Here is a 17,239-nt window from a genome sequence, read left to right as displayed (position 1 = left end):
GTACAATTTCTGTGCCTAACATGATTATCACAAGTCTGGCTCGTGGTGCGTAGAAGTGTACATTTGATGAAAAGAAAATTGAAAATTTCCCGTTATTTTCAGCTAATAATGTAAACAAAAAACCGTGTTGTGGTTGAGTGCATTATCTGCTGTGTAATTATCCATATTTTTTGTTACGCATTAAAATTAAATCGTAGTATTTTATTTTTTGTAAATTTGTAAAAAAAGCGTGCGACAGTTCGTAAGCATCAAACCTGGTTTCTTTAGTGCAAGTTGTGTGCGAACAGTTGGAAGGGGTTAATTATATAAAGTATTGTTTTAACGATTATCCAAGCCCTTCTTGGAGAAAGTCATAAGTTAGCTGTCCTCAAATCACTTAATGGCAGACCCAGGAGACGAGCTGTTTTGACGGGTTCGAACTAGAGGGAGAATGGGGTTAGGTGATTTTGTTTCATTGAGCATGCTAAGAGGTGATGATTAGCGTGCGGGAACTAATTGCATGCGGGAAATAAGTAAGTGTTTTATCTGCTACAATAACCAGAAAGCCACTGCGTTAGAGCATTTCGAGTTCTTGTTCTGGTATTGGTGTATTTGGACTCCATGTACGCCGTTCATTGAGAGGGAGTCAGTGAAGGTGTTAATATCTTGACTGTGTAGGCCGATCAATGCCAGTCGAACATTGGTCGCATTCGAAATTGTTGTTTATTGTTATATGTCGTCTACATATTGGACGAATGTATTCCTGATGTTTCCGAGAGGCAGCAAGTGACTGCAGGAATAGCTTGGAGTGAAGAGTGTTATGCGGGCCTCATTGTATAGCTGTTCAAAGAGAGATATACTGTTATTGGTCGGAATGCGGTATTTTGGCCAGTTTGTATCTTCTCCATCTACTTCCGGTCAGGCGGCCATAAAGAGATGGTATAGTTTATAACCGGAACTTTTATGTTACCAACAACGTCACTTTGTCTTTGCCGGAAGTTCTACCGGCTTGCGACTTAAGGAGGTTGCTGCTCTGTACTTAAGTAACAGTCGCGGTTAAGTGAGAAGTGAAAAAGTTCAGAGTGTCGAATGTTACTAATAAAATTTAGGTTAGTTTACCGATTCTGACTCCATCGAAGGAAATGTTAAGATTCAGTCTGTAATCCCTCGTCCAATTTGTAAATAGGGTAGTCGTGAATTTGGCGCACGGGAGAGTTTTAGGCTCTCATCAATAAAGAAGCGAGAAAGTTATGGGAAATGTGTGATCACTTGCGAACACTTTAAGATTAATACCATTGTCATTATTGCACAATCATCTGGGTATGAGGTTACAGAGACACTTTCTGGTGGTTGTGGCAGGTTCGATATATAGTGATTAAACAGTAGCGGGGAGAGGACATACCCTTAATTTAAAATGTACTTCTTCTTCTTCTTTACTGGCGTAGACACCGCTTACGCGGTTATAGCCGAGTTAATAACAGCGCGTCAGTCGTATCTTTTTTTTCGTTATTTCGTGCTAATTCGAAATACCAAGTGCAGTCAGGTTAGTCAGGAGTGGAGGTCCTTTCTTTCCTTAGTTTTCACCAGCGGGTATAGAATCGATTTCTTTAGAAGAATCCTAACCGCCGACTTATCAGATGATGTCATTGTCCATATCTCCGCCTCATATAGCAGGTCAGTCCAATGTAGTACCTCTTTGTAACAGTGATTCTGCGATGGATTTCAAGGCTGAGATAGTTGTTGGTGGTAATACTGGTTCCAAGATAAGCGAAATTATATAAGACTTTAAAGATAACTAACAGCAGTGAAGTGTGAGGCAAGACGCGAATTTAGTATTGCTCAACGTCAGTTCACACAGCCGTATTAGTTTTGCGGGGATACCAAGCTCAGACATAATGGCATAGAGGCAATTCCTTTTTTATTCGATCTTTTCCAAGATTTGGTGCATGATTAAAATCTGGTCGATAGTAGATTTTCCAGGTCTAAAGTCAAACTGATATGGTCCAATCAGTTTGTTGACGATGGGCTTCAATTTTTCACACATAACGTTCGATATTAAAGATGCTGAAACCAGTAAATAGCGCAGATTGTGTGGCTCCGCTTTTTGAGGATTGAGCAGAACAAACTTAGGTTCCAATCGTCGGACATGCTTTCATCCGACCATATTTTGCAAAAAAGCTGATATATGCGTCTTGTCAGTTCTTCGTCACCGTAATTGAATAGCTCGCTTTGATGCCCTTCAGGCGGGTAAGTGCTATTCGTGCCGTGCTGATCGGGCAATAAAAAATCTATTCCTTTCCTTTTTTGTTAGCATATTCGTCTCGCTTTCTTTTTCAACTCTCTGTATCGAGCCATCCTGTTTGTGTTGTGGTCGATTGCAACATTGCGAGGTAGACTGCCCCTTTCTCGCCACTGCAACACGACAGTTCTTATTGTACCCGCTGTTCTTTCGAACTTTTCCCACAATTCACTAATACCGAGTTGCCCATGAGTGCTCTCAGAAATATCTTCGCTACAACAAGATGGTGGTTCGAGTCGCTGTTAGGTCTTCGGAGCATACGCTCAACCCCGGGGACAAGTCTTCGATCTATCGCAACATGATTGATCTACTTTTGATATGGCGACAGTCAAGTATCTTTACGAATTTTCTTGTAGAGGAATCTAGTACTGCACGCAACCATACTTCGGCCCCTGCGAAGTCGAACAGCCTCACCCAATTTGGTTTCGCCATGAGGGCTGATTTTTCTCACTGTTGTGCAAAAGATGCTTTCTTTGCCTAACTGGCGTTGAAATCACCAAGCAGAATTTTTACATAGTGTCAGAGGCGATTGTCTTAACGCGCTACAGCCGCTTATAAAAGGTATATTTGAACACATCGTCCTTCTCTACCTTCGGAGCGTGGGCGCAAATCAGTGTTTTGTTGAAAAATGTAGCTCTGATGCGGTTGAGGATTGTGGCTAGATGCTCATCCACTGCAGTGAATGCCAAGACTCGACGACTGAGTATTTTTGTCCACGAATCATACACCGAATTTGCGCTCCTTTTTAAGGTCTCTGTGTTAAATATCGCAAGGACCTACCCGCCTTCGTCCTTGTCGCGTCCATCTCATTACATAGACGGCAATGAAGTCAGCCTTCATTTTACGAGGACATCAACCAGCTATTACGCCACCACCAGTGATGGTGATGTCAGGCGAGCTGCTACAGTTGCCTATAGATGAGCAACGATTGTTTGGCAGGCCAGAGTTCCAAAGTTCATGGTGCGGGAGTTAATTTTAACATTAAGTAAAAATGAGTCAAAAGAATATATTTTGAGCTGCACCGAAATGTGTACTCTTTATTTATACTCTTAAGACTGACTTATTACATTTTTCTTACTTCTATTTATACTAACAAGTATGTTTACTTATTACTAGTTGATAGTTTGTTTAGATACTGATTATATTATTTGTTTAGGTTTGTTTACATATATATTGTTTGCTTAGACTCATTTTCTTTATTTTAAGATAAGGTTCTTGTGGTACTCAAACTCAATGTTGTTTTGATACTTCTTTGCTTAGGATTCTTTGTTGTAGTGATAGTGCATTTCAATTGTTCCAACTCAAGGTTGTTTTAATGCATTCTATTTACTGAAACAAAAGATTGTTTTGTTGTTGTTTGTTACTATTATAAGGAATACGTTCCTTAACTCGCGTTAAAGTCGCCATGTACCAATCAGTTTTTAGAACGAAGCAGCGCACCTATCTTTTTGGGCAACAAGTAACTGGGGGAGATGTATATATTGAATATTTCGAGTTCGACATCGCTTGACCGGATAGATTTGCCCTGACATCCTAAGGTAGTGTATTTGCGGTCCATAAGACTATATTGCACGAGGTGTCGCAAAATAAAGGCTAGATCACCTCCAAATTCTCGCTCACGATCTTTACGTAAAACGTTGAATAAATCTGAAAAGGTCTGAGCGGTTGTTTGGTACGCAGCTACCGATATGTCTTCCGGGCTCCATAAACTCAACTATATTGTCGTTCAATTCTACTAGTCAGGTACATACATGTACATATTATATATTCGAGTAAAATAGTAAAGTAGTTACACACATATTCAGCTTTTTTGTCGCTGCTTTTGCATGCCGAAAGAAATTCTAACTAAAATTTGGATTCTTAAAAACAACGATAAGAAATTTTTCAACTGGAAATATAATCTGGAGATCGAAACATAAATTAACGTTTGTGATACTTTCGAAATATATTGCTACAGATTTAACTGTGGCTTGTAACATCTAAAACTAATCGAGATATAGAGTTTCTTCACGACTAAACGGCTGAGTTACCTGATACCCTAGATTAACACATAGGTTTGCTTAATGGCGAGAAAATATCTTATGTTCGTACAAAAGTCGATGAAAATGAATTCGCGAATAATGGATGAGGAGCTTTTTTTCATAATTGATGAAATTGTTTTCATGTTGCTTTTTTCTTGGATGCACCAAGGGGCATCGGAAGTTGCTGCTGCTACAGTTGTGTACAGACAAAGTGGTTGCGTTGGCTGTTGCGTTCTCCGAAATATCCGCAGCATTGCTAATTGGTGGCAGAACTGCACACTAAATATTCAAGCTCTCGCTGAACCTTCAAGTGAGGAAACGCCCATTTGCAACATCAGTAAAAGTAGTAGTTTCGGTGCTGTATTGTAGAGATGGCAATTATTTCAGTACCTGTGATTTTATCACTGCTACTTAAAAACCACAGTCACAGTTGTGACTAAAGTAGCAGTGACTGGAATTAGGGAACACATGGGAAACTTCAACAGAGTCGCATTCGCAGTGGAACATGAAAAATTGCTACTGTGACAAAGTAGCATTCGCAGTGAAACATGAAAAATTGCGACTGTGACAAAATGGCATTCACAGTGGAACATAAAAAATTGAGACTGTTGCAAAATAGCATTCACAGTGTAACATAAAAAATTGCGGCTGTGATGAATTCATATTCATTAAAGCTATGAATTCTCTTTCAATTTTAGATAAGTAAAAATTGCTTTAAACGGGTAATACTTATGTACAAATTAAATTGATTACAGAAACCTCAATGCGTTAGTAAAGCCAATTATAAAACATTTAATCTTAAAATGGCATCAATTTTATATACATACTATATATATTGGTACTGTAAATATAAGTAAATATAAGAAATATTTTTAAAAGAGTGTTTTCGTTTACTTTAAATAGGTTCTATTGAGTATCCTTATATTGAAAAAAAACCTTCAGAGATTATATTTATTGTGACTTAAAAATGTGCTTGTTAAAAAATAACAAATCATTTACATTAATTTTTGTACGAAATGGTTACAAATCATTTTCCTTATACGTAATAAAAACTAAAAATGTTTGTATAAAAAGGACCAAAACGAATTACGTGTAGCAATTTTTTAAAGATGTGGATGCCGTTTTCGCAAAATGTGATATTTGTAAATTCAAAATATCGTACGAAGCGTCAACATCTAATTACAACAAGTAAGGAAGGGCTAAGTTCGGGTGTCACCGAACATTTTATACTCTCGCATGATAAAGTGATAATCGAGATTTCATTATCCGTCATTTACATATTTTTTTATTTTGCTGTAAAATTAATTAGATTAGTGGTTCCTGAGATATGGTTTTTGGTCCATAAGTGGGAGACGCCACGCCCATTTTCAATTAAAGAAAAAAGCCTGGGTGCAGCTTCCTTCTGACATTTCTTCCGTAAATTTTAGTGTTTCTGACGATTTTTGTTAGTCGGTTAACGCACTTTTCGTGATTTTCAACATACCTTTGTATGGGAGATGGGCGTGGTTATTATCCGATTTCTTCCATTTTTGAACTTTATATGGAAATGCATGAAGGAAACGACTTTATAGAGTTTGGTAGACATAGCTATAGTAGAAGGGGGCGGGGCCACGCCCACTTTTCCAAAAAAATTACTTCCAAATATGCCCCTCATTAATGCGATCCATTGTGCCACTTTCACTTTAATATCTTTATTTATGGCTTAGTTATGACACTTTATAGGTTTTCGGTTTTCGCCATTTTGTGGGCGTGGCAGTGGGCCGATTTTGCCCATCTTCGAACTTAACTTACTTATGGAGCCAAGAAATACGTGTACCAAGTCATCATGATATCTCAATTTTTACTCAAGTTACAGCTTTCACGGACGGACAGACAGACATCCGGATTTCAACTCTACTCGCCATCCTGATCACTTTGGTATATATAACCCTATATCTGACGCTTTTAGTTTTAGGACTTACAAACAACCGTTATGTGAACAAAACTATAATACTCTCCTTAGAAACTTTGTTGCGAGAGTATAAAACATATGGAACGGAGGCATCCTACTGTTCAATTAGAAATGTTAATATAATATAATTTTGAAATATCAAATGTTATTGTGAAAATGTTTTGCAGCCGGAAATTACGCCAGCGCCGCAAAATGCGCATGAAGAGCATAAACCATCCACTTAGCCTGCATTACTAAAGCCTTTAACACAAACTAAGCTTTTAAATGTCGCGTCATTCCAACTAAAGCAAAATCATACAGCTGAAAACTTATGTAGGTGAGGCGATACAACAAATCGTAAGTGATTGGAAAATTAACGACAAAATATTGCTAGCTGTTTCGGATAATGCAAGTAACATAAAAAGTGCCATAATTAATAAGTTAGGTTGAAAGCATTTTGGATGTATGGCTCACAAAATTAACTTAATTGTAAAAGAAGGATTGCGTATTCCTGAAGTAGAACAAGTAACTGATAAAGTTAAAGTAATATTTAATCACTTCAAGATAAGTACTTCAGCGAATCAAGCATTTGAAAATTACCAGCGCAACAGCCGTAAAGAACCTCTAAATTAATTCAACAGGTTGAAACGACGTGGAACCCCACATTGGCGATGTTGGAGCGCTTTTCAGAGTTGGAGGAAGCGGTGAAATGCACATTGGTAATTATAAATAAAAATTTACCAATATGAACCAGCGACGAGTGGGCGACTGTTACTGCTTTGTGCAAAATTTGCAAACCATTTAGAGAGGCTACAGTAAGCTTAAGTGGTGAGACGTATTGCACAGGTTCGCTGGTAATACCAATCGCTGATGGTCTATTAGATGAGTATAGACACTTGCGAACTGAAATATTTTCAAATACTATAAAAAAATTATCGAAATTTTTGTAAATGGAATTAGAGAATGTTTTAGCAGTTTGCAACACAGCAATACATTTACGGTTGCTACCTTTCTCGACCCCAGATTCAAATTAGTGGCGTTGACTGATGAATCGGCAGCACATAACACTAAAATTTATAAAACGTTATCTAATAGAAATGCAAAGACAAGAAATAGAATTTCAGACTGAAAAAAACAGAAGAAAATGTAGAACAACCAATATCAATATGGAGTGTTTCCGATAAATACGCTAATGAACATAAACCAAATAGTAGCGTAGAAGCAAAAGCTATTATTGAAATTCAGCGCTATTAGGAAGATGGGCTGGTTTCCCGTAGTTTCAAACCATTTCATTGGTGGCTTGAAAATAAATACAGATACCCTAAAATGGCAGAATTAGCAAAAAAGTACTTATGTGGTTTAGCCTTTTCCGTTTCTTCCGAGAGAATTTTTTCCAAAGAGGAGCAAATTGTAAGTAATCGTCGGTCAAGATTAAGCGAAAGGAATTCTGAAATATTGTTGTCTTTGAATACAAATGAGAAATATTTATAAACATAATATTTTAGACTTCTTATTCATTTAATATATAACAATTATTTTTAAGACTATTAAATTTTAGCTTTTATGTATATATTTTATATTTGCTGATTTTCTAAAAATGAATTTACTATTTTAATTTCTGTTTATTTTAATAAAGATGTTCATTGTACGTAAATGGAAATAGGAAACAATTATGTTCTACTTTATTGGCCTTTCTCTGTAACAATTTTTATTACACAGTTTAAAATTACTGCTACTAGAAAGTCACAGTCACAAGTAGCAGTGTTCTTTAAAAGTCACAACATCGCCCATCACTACTGTATTGCATTGGTGCAAATTAAACGTGTGAGACGAATACACAGTATCTGGATCGCAGCTTGTAAGAAAATTGAGCAATCAAATCTTGATGGCTGGAGTGGTCGTCTTGTTGGCAGCTGCCTCTTAACCAATGTTAAAAATAGAATTGATGCCAAATTCTAATCAACTAAATAAAAATGGGACACATCCGTGTAAAAAATGTAGTAATTATGGGGGAAATCACACTGCAATCTATAGGGGTTGCTCTGTATATAAAGACTTTAAAACGAAATTTTCGGAATTCAAGAACGTCGTAATATTCCTCCTAAATACTAAAATTGCTGTCCATATTTCAAAACTAATAATAAATAATGCCACACAAGAGAGCTATTCAAGTGTGGCGAAAGACTGCAATATCCCTAAAACCAATCAAATGGAAGCATAGAAACTATGATTTTAAACCTTACAGAATGTATGACACAATATAGTCTACAATGCAAAATATGATTCAAAAGATAATCAAATCATAAAATCAAATGTTGAAATCTAATTTAAGTAAAAACTGAGTATAGTGAACATTTGTATACAGAATTCTAACACCGTTAAATAAAATAATTGGAACTTATTAGATTTCTTGATGAAAATAATATAGATGTTATGCTATTGTCAGAAACTCACCTTACGAATAAAAACAATTTTTTTATACCGGGATTTAAATTCTATGTTACAAATCACCCACATAGAAAGGAACAGGGGAGATCAGAAGTGTTGGTTAGAAAACGGTTAAACCACCACGCACTTGAATCTAATGCTACAGCTTATTTACAAGCTACAACTATATCTATAAAAAATCGCTGCGGGGAAACGTGACGGCAATATACTGCCCACCTCGATTTAAAATTACAGACATTCAATTTGAAGAGTTTTTTCTAACGCTAGGTCATAGATTTCTAGCAGGTGGAAATTAAAATGCAAACGACAGCTGTGTCACACTATTATAAATAGGCGCAATAACCGTGACATAATATTTCCTGGTAAGGCCAAATATTGGCCTAGTGATCGTTACAAAATACCAGATTGAATTGATTTTGCTGTAATCAAAAATTAAGATGTGAACTCCCATTTTGTTGATCTAAAAGTTTGTCTAATAAAACGAACTGGCTAAAATATAAAAAATTACGTGAGCAGCCACATTAATATTGAGTATAAAATAAGCAAAAGCAAAAGATATTAACGAAATCATTGAAAGAATCAGTAATAGAGAAATAGAAAAGCTTGTAAATGAAAAGAAGCGTACAAAACGAGAATGACAGACAAATCGCTCCAATTAAACCTAGCTGTACGTAAATTAAAAAAGTGCTTAGACGGGAGGAAAGATTCCAAAATGTACATAAAAACCTGTGCCCAAATTCAAGCAAGCAAAATTCCTTTTAGAAAGCCAAAAGTCCATGAAACCACCAGTCAACTCCAACATGTACGATACATCGGTGAAAATTGGAACCGAAGTAACGAGGGAAAAAAAAAAAGAATCGTTTCTGGCCACTCCCAAGTGAATGGCGATCAGAGAACTTTCCTCACTTGCGTGAACTTCTACACATGACTCCATTCTCCCATACCTAGTGCAAATATATTTCTTCTCAGATAATATTAATATATGTATGTACGTATCACAAAAACATATTGACAGAAATCTGAACATCCTAATAGCATACTTAGTATAATGTCAGACATATTACAACATATGATTATTCACATACGTACGTTAGGGTGATTAAAAAAAAAATTTTTTTTGTTTTCGTTTGGTACTCGGAAAAATAGGTTCCTAGACACTTCTGAGAAAGCCTCTCCGAGCATGAGTTCTTAGTTGTAACAAGAAGGTCCTCCTACTTACAGTTTTCCATTTTTTCTTATTATCAGATAGAAAAATTTATATTTCGCTTCCAACTATATTGTGGGCCATATAAAATTTTAAATTTCGAAGATAGGGCGTAAAAGATTGAGTGTAGCGTTTGCTGTATGGCACGTATCGCCGTTCTGCTGGAACCGAATGTTGTCCAAGTCTTCCTCTTCAATTTGCTTGAAGAAAAAATTGGTTAACATTGCGCGATATCGCTCACCATTGCTGGTTACGGCGGTTCGAAGAAAAATGGGCCGATGATTCCACCAGACCAAAATCTGCACCATACAGTGATTCGTGCTGGGTGCATTTTCTTCTCGACGGTTTCGTAAATTTTAGACTTTCTACTGAATATCTGTCACATTCCGAATAGTATTTGACGTTTCCAATGTCGAAATATAGATAATTCAAATTTAAAACGTTAGATGGTCCACCCGATTATGTAATTCCTTAGATGTTGTAGGAAATTGAATGCTCTAAAAAAAGGTCTCGTATGATTTTTTCGTAAACCCAACCGTTTAAAAGATACTAACAGTTAAAGTTTGATTATTTTTGGGAACATTTTTTATTTATTTACAAACCTCGTAGATTCTGACAATTTAGATCTACCACAAAATTTTAAATCATCGGCTTACGATATACATATATGAAAACTGCTTAGACCAGTACGAAGAAACAAAAGCTATGATATCCGATCAACTAAAGCTCATTAAAGCAATTGCTCCTACTCCCCACAGTAGAGTAGATCTGCTGCAAATAGACAGTCAAAAGGCAAGTTCAGGCATCCACCTCGAGGTGCCCTCATGTGACACAGAATATTTTATGGAGGTTATGGAGAATGGCCGTCCTTCCGGGACATGTTTACAGCCGTTTACATCAACCATTCGCAACTATGAAAAGCACAAAATTGTATCACCTTAGATACAAAACCAAATGTCAAGCAGTTCGCTCTTAATGACGACAATTTCAATTTGGCTTGGGAAGCTCTAAAAGCGAGATATGAAAATGAAAGAATTCTGGTCGATAAACAAGTGTCGTTAACACTAATGAACTTGCCAAAAGTTAAAAAAGGAACAAGTGTAAAATTCATCAAACTAGAATCCACTGTTTCAAATTGCTTGTCGATTCTATCGACACAAAATATTCCCACAGACAGCTAGGGTCCCATTCTGGTAAATATATGTACCGCCGCATTAGAAAAATCGTTACTTCTAAGGTCTCTCATCATCCAAAAAGTGCCTAATGTGGCAACAAATGAAAGATTTTCTCACCCCCCAATATGAAATTGCGGAAAGGTTAGAAAAAAAGTAACCAAAAAAAAGAATATTAAAAACGACCCAAATGGAAGCTTAAATACACCGCATGTTAGTAACAAAAACAATTTAAACAAAAACTTTCACAAAACGCAATCGTTCACATCTGAACAACGAAAACCTACGTCATGCGAACTTTGTAAAAGAGGGCATAAAGTTAAATCTTGCGAGAGGTTTAAAAGTTTAAAAGTTAACGAACGAAATAATTTTGTTAGGTCAAAAAGACTTTGCACAATTTGTCTGTCACATACGGATACATATAAAAATTGCAAAAGCAAATTTAATTGCTTACAGTGTCACAAAAGACACCATTCAAAGCTTCACTACAACATATTTCCTAGCTCACCTCAAAAGAGCGCATGTAATAGCACAAAAAGAATCACGAGCTTAGTTGCAAAAGCAAATAGAGAAAATTGCCAAGAAGCACCTTGCTGCTTAAAGGCATTAAAAACGCAAACGCTACACAGCGAAAATAAAAATAGGGTACTACTACCCACAGCAGTCGTCTCCATCGAACACCGAGGAGAACTGTTCCAACTCAGAGCCTTAATAGACCAAGGATCACAATGATCATTCATAGAGTCTAAGGCACAGAATAAACTAAAATTGTCAACCAAACAATCAAATTTTTTACGGGAATGGGTGGAAGAGTAATCCAAAACTCAGATAAAATCTGTCCCATTACCCTAATTTCCCCCCAAGCGGATAAGCAAATTAAAGCCGAAGCTATAGTCCTACCGAAATTAACAAATATGCTTCCAAGCTATCACATAGATAGCAGACATTGGCAGAAGGTCTCACTCTTAAAACTAGCAGAACCCGACTACAACAAACCATCTCAAATAGATATTATATTAGGCAGCGACCTTATATCGCAAATATTACTTAAGGGTGTTGAAAAAATATCAACCACACTTCTAGCGCAAAACACTATATTCGGTTGGATTCTAAGAGGACTAGTTTAAGAACCAGTTACCACCATACCAACTCTAGTTGAGGATAATGCAAACCTTAATTCACAATTAAGGAAATTCGGAGATATAGGGACACTTCCTCCTATATTAAAAGCGTATACAGCTTTTCGGCCCCGCAGGATGGCTTTCACCAATAATGAAAAAAAAACAATTCTGAACAGATCCTAGAGCAGTGGCGGGCTACTAAGCGCCAAATTAGCGCATATATGTATAAAAATATAAAATATAACAAAAGTGCGTCAAGAGGCTTAAATTTTCAAATAAATAAAATCTCAAAAGCAAGTTAAGGGATCACCATACTCCCAATGCGATACAGTGACGCACCTACATTTACAAATAGCTAATTTTTTACCCTATGAATCGAAGCCGTTCTCCATTCACGGCCATTCTCTCGCAAGATCCCTCTAATTTCATAGTCCTAATAGAAGTACCCATTCTGGCCCAATATGAGCCACACGTGGAGATACTATCCTTCATAAGCCGATTTATTTGGCGATAATACAGAAAAATCAAGTAATAAATGATTAGCATAATAACTATCAAAGAAACAACCGCTTTGTATAATAACTACGAAAAGCAGTTAAAAACTTGTTAATGCGCATTTTATAGTTTCATATCGTATGAACGTAAAAGCAAATACATAATAAATATGTTTAAGGCCAAAGCCATTTTCAGCATTTATAGCAATTATTCTGAGCCTTCGGGTACTCTACTAGCAGTACGCCGATATACATTTCATCGCATATACATACTTACACAATACTAGGCAAAATATTCGCCTAGGGGGCCTAGGATGTTTAAATGAGTTAAGCATCCACCTAGTTTACCCGAAATAACTGGCGCACCATAACAAGACAGCTTAATTCACCACAGCTGATGACACTAAATCACACCATAATTGAGAAAATCACCACACCCAGCAAGCGGTCACCACACGACGACATCGCATGCCGCTAACCCAACAAAGAAGGATTCGAACAATTCTTCAGACGATCATAGCACGTCAACATTCGAATACTCACTTTCGATTTTCAATATTCGTCCTCGACTAATCCCCCGCGCTTCAACGTATCGATCCTACGCGGCGCCACGTCGATATCTTCAGCTATCACTCGGTTTGGGAAATATACATAGGCTGCTATATATATTTCTGGACTAGGCAACACTAAGTGTTGCCCGTTGCAATCTGACATTTCCATTGGAAAATTTGACATTTTTTAGCACAACATCACTCAGAACGTTTTATCATTTAATCGTGAATTGTTTTATTTACAGGGAATTAAAAAATTCATCTCGGAATTACCTCCTGAACATTTTCGTGCGATCATTTTTCACAACTTTCGACGTGGATTATCACGACAAGAGTGCATCGATGAACTAGCATGAACCATCCTATCTTCTTCTTCTTTACTGGTGTAGACACCGCTTACGCAATTATAACCGAGTCAAAAACAGCGCGCCAGTCGTTTCTTCTCTTCGCTACGTGGCGCCAATTGGATATTCCAAGCGAAGCCAGGTCCTTCTCCACTTGGTCCTTCCAACGGAGTGGAGGTCTTCCTCTTCCTCTGCTTCCCGCGGCGGGTACTGCGTCGAATACTTTCAGAGCTGGAGTGTTTTCATCCATCCGGACAACATGACCTAGCCAGCGTAGCCGCTGTCTTTTAATTCGCTGAACTATGTCAATGTTGTCGTATATCTCGTACAGCTCATCGTTCCATCGAATGCGATATTCGCCGTGGCCAACGCGCAAAGGACCATACATCTTTCGCAGAACTTATCTCTCGAAAACTCGCAACGTCGACTCATCTGTTGTTGTCATCATCCAAGCCTCTGCACCATATAGCAGGATGGAAATTATGAGCGACTTATAGAGTTTGGCTTTTGTTCGTCGGGAGAGGACTTTACTTTTCAATTGCCTACTCAGTCCGAAGTAGCACCTGTTGGCAAGAATAATCCTGCGTTGGATTTCCAGGCTGACATTGTTGGTGGTGTTAATGCTGGTTCCTAAATAGTCGAAATTATCTACAACTTCAAAGCTATGACTGTCAACAGTGACGTGGGAGCCAAGTCGCGAATGCGACGACTGTTTGTTTAATGACAGGAGATATTTCGTCTTGCCCTCGTTCACTGCCAGACCCATTTGCGTTGCTTCCTTGTTCACTCTGGAGAAAGCAGAACTAACGGCGCGGGTGTTGTGGCCGATGATATCAATATCATCGGCATACGCCAGCAGCTGTATACTCTTATAAAAGATTGTACCTGCTCGATCAAGTTCTGCAGCTCGAATAATTTTCTCCAGCAGCAGATTGAAGAAGTCGCACGATAAAGGGTCGCCTTGTCTGAAACCTCGTTTGGTATCGAACGGCTCGGAGAGGTCCTTCCCGATCCCGACGGAGCTTTTGGTGCTGCTCAACGTCAGTTTACACAGCCGTATTAGTTTTGAGGGGATACCAAATTCAGACATCGCGCATAAAGGCAGCTCCTTTTCGTGCTGTCGAAAGCAGCTTTGAAATCGACGAAGAGGTGGTGTGAGTCGATTCTCCTTTCACGAGTCTTTTCCAAGATTTGGCGCATGGTGAATATCTGGTCGGCTGTTGATTTACCGGGTCTAAAACCACACTGATAAAGTGCTATCAGTTTGTTGACGGTGGGCTTTAATCTTTCACACAATACGCTCGACAGAACCTTATATGCGATGTTGAGGAGGCTATTCCCACGGTAGTTGGCGCAGATTGTGGGGTCTCCTTTTTTATGGATTGGGCATAGCACACTTAAATTCCAATCGTTGGGCATACTTTCGTCCGACCATATTTTGCAAAGAAGCTGATGCATGCACCTTATCAGCTCTTCGCCACAGTGTTTGAATAGCTCGGCCGGCAATCCATCGGCCCCTGCCGCTTTATTGTTTTTCAGGCGAGCAATTGCTATTCGAAGCACCATCCTATAGCACTGTGAAAAACTGTTACAACGAATTCAATCGTGGCCGACGCTCGCTCAAAGACGAATTCCGTGAAGGTCGTCCAAAAACAGCCGTTGTGCCAGAAAACATCGATGCCGTACGTGAACTGATAATGTAAGACCGTCATGTAACATACCTTCAGATAGAGGCATGCTTATGCATTTCTCCCACCAACATACATTCGATATTGCATGAACACCTGGCCGTAAAAAAGGTTTGTTCTCGTTGGATCCCGCACAATTTGACAATCACTCAAAAAAAGGCTCGTGTGGATTGGTGTAAAGAAATGCTGAAAAAATACGATCGCGGTGCTTCAAAAGACGTTTATAAAATCGTCACAGGTGACGAATCATGGATCTATGCGTATGAGCCCGAAACAAAACAGCAATCGACCGTGTGGGTCTTCCAAGGCGAGCCAAGTCCAACGAAAAAGAACAAAAACCATTTTCGTTGATAAATATGCCTATTTTCATTAACAGGCCAGAAATATATATAGCAGCGCTCGTATCCACCCCGCTCCGTACACTTGGATTTCCAACCTAACCTTGTAAATATTTAATACTTGCGCCAAACCTTAAACTAAAATTATTGTTCATTTTAAATAAAGCATTTTTTATTTAACGATTGTGAAAGTGGTTGGTAATTCCTTTTGCAAAGTTGGGCAGCAATTTAATTACAGGTCTTAAAGCTGATGGCACATTAAAGTACTTAACCGTATGTTTAGACTTCGCTCCAATGTCTTTAATATTCGTGTGGAAAAATAGCAGTCAGTAACATGGTCTTTAGGTTCTCTCCAAACCATTGACACTGCAAAGGGCTTTTAACGATTTCATCCTTTTAACCAAGCTGTTAACAATGTTACACAAGTTTCACAACGGATATGATGGGTCCATGCTTTGTCTTGGTCCCCAACTTTAACATCAAAATACAGTTCGTAAGCTTTTAGCACAAGGGGAGTAAAATTACATTTTCGCGATTTAAAAGTTAGTTCTCCGCAGACATAACAAAAACTGTTGGCACTATTTACGCACTACCTAGGCATTGTACCTAAAAAACTTAAACACAGTAATTTCAAAAACGAAAAAGAATGTGAACTCAAAAACGGTTTGTTATCCAAACATAGAACAAGTAACCGATTCGGAGACTGTTAATCTACTGGTTAATTTTGTATAATAAATACGCTGTTTACTTCAAACAAGCAGGCAGAACCGGTATAGACCGGATAAATCCCTGATCGTGTGAAAATATGAGATGATGCAATATAATGTAATTTTATGTATTGTAAAATCTAAAGCCGCATGTTACAGAATATCTGTGGGTGACGGAAAAATTCTGTTTTCAGATTTGACTTCAGGGTATCAAATTGCATTCAAAACATCTAAGATTTTTAAAGTCACAACTACTCTCTGTCTACTTTACATGAAGCGCTAATTTCCATACCCAATTTCCAAGGCATTGGTAATAGATCTCCGAGTGGTAGAACATTTATCTAGATCTACTTAATTTATACATACATAAGTGAATTTGTATTCAAATCAAACTTGTATATTAAATATTCTGCTTTTATTTCTGAAATAATCATATTACTTTTGCATTTTATTAGTGTGGATTTAATTTTTATACGTTTGACGGTTCATACGAGATTAAGGGGATTACTATGTTTATGACATGCCATGAATCAACAATAAAACCTTTAGCAGTCATTGATTTATAAATTTCTTTCAATTCATTACCTAATTGCTATCCAGGTAGTGTTAATTTGTAGATGGTTTCTAATAAATGTAATTTCGTCATTTAGTTGTGAAGGCCTTAATAGTTTTGGATTTATGCGACCATGATTTATGTCAATTAGGAGATTGATTATCGAAGTTTGAATTTCTTCACTTTCGTCCATAACTATTCCTATTCAAAGGGTTAATATTTGAAACATCAAGGTCACGTAGTCAGCATTTTGATATTTTATTAGTTCGTTATAAAATGTATTAAGTTGTTCATTAATTTTTTCAAAATTTTGTTGACTTCACCTGTTGTCTTTTTTTAAATATTTATGTTAGAAACAACTATTAATGTCTGCTTTTTAAATAATTTTGC

The 17,239-nt window shown here is 37.4% G+C and overlaps 2 protein-coding genes across 21 annotated transcripts in view; one reads left to right on the top strand and one right to left on the bottom strand.

The window, feature by feature from the left end:
* Window positions 1–17,239, bottom strand: part of LOC125779360 (zinc finger BED domain-containing protein 5-like) — a 451,651-nt gene that overhangs the window by 92,625 nt on the left and 341,787 nt on the right. The window lies entirely within an intron of this gene.
* Window positions 1–17,239, top strand: part of LOC105221871 (calcium-dependent secretion activator) — a 249,448-nt gene that overhangs the window by 1,303 nt on the left and 230,906 nt on the right. The window contains exon 1 of one of the 19 annotated variants that reach the window (XM_049460119.1): window positions 130–153. The exons of the other annotated variants lie outside the window; for them this stretch is intronic. The gene's annotated coding sequence lies outside the window, so the exon portion shown is untranslated. Of the gene's footprint in view, window positions 1–129; window positions 154–17,239 lie in introns of those variants that run through there. 19 annotated transcript variants of the gene reach the window in all.

The sequence above is a fragment of the Bactrocera dorsalis genome, chromosome 6 (assembly GCF_023373825.1).
Source record: "Bactrocera dorsalis isolate Fly_Bdor chromosome 6, ASM2337382v1, whole genome shotgun sequence".
NCBI classification, from domain to species: Eukaryota; Metazoa; Arthropoda; class Insecta; order Diptera; family Tephritidae; genus Bactrocera; species Bactrocera dorsalis.
Note: the sequence above shows the minus strand (reverse complement) of the source record. Positions and strands in the feature narration are given on the sequence as shown.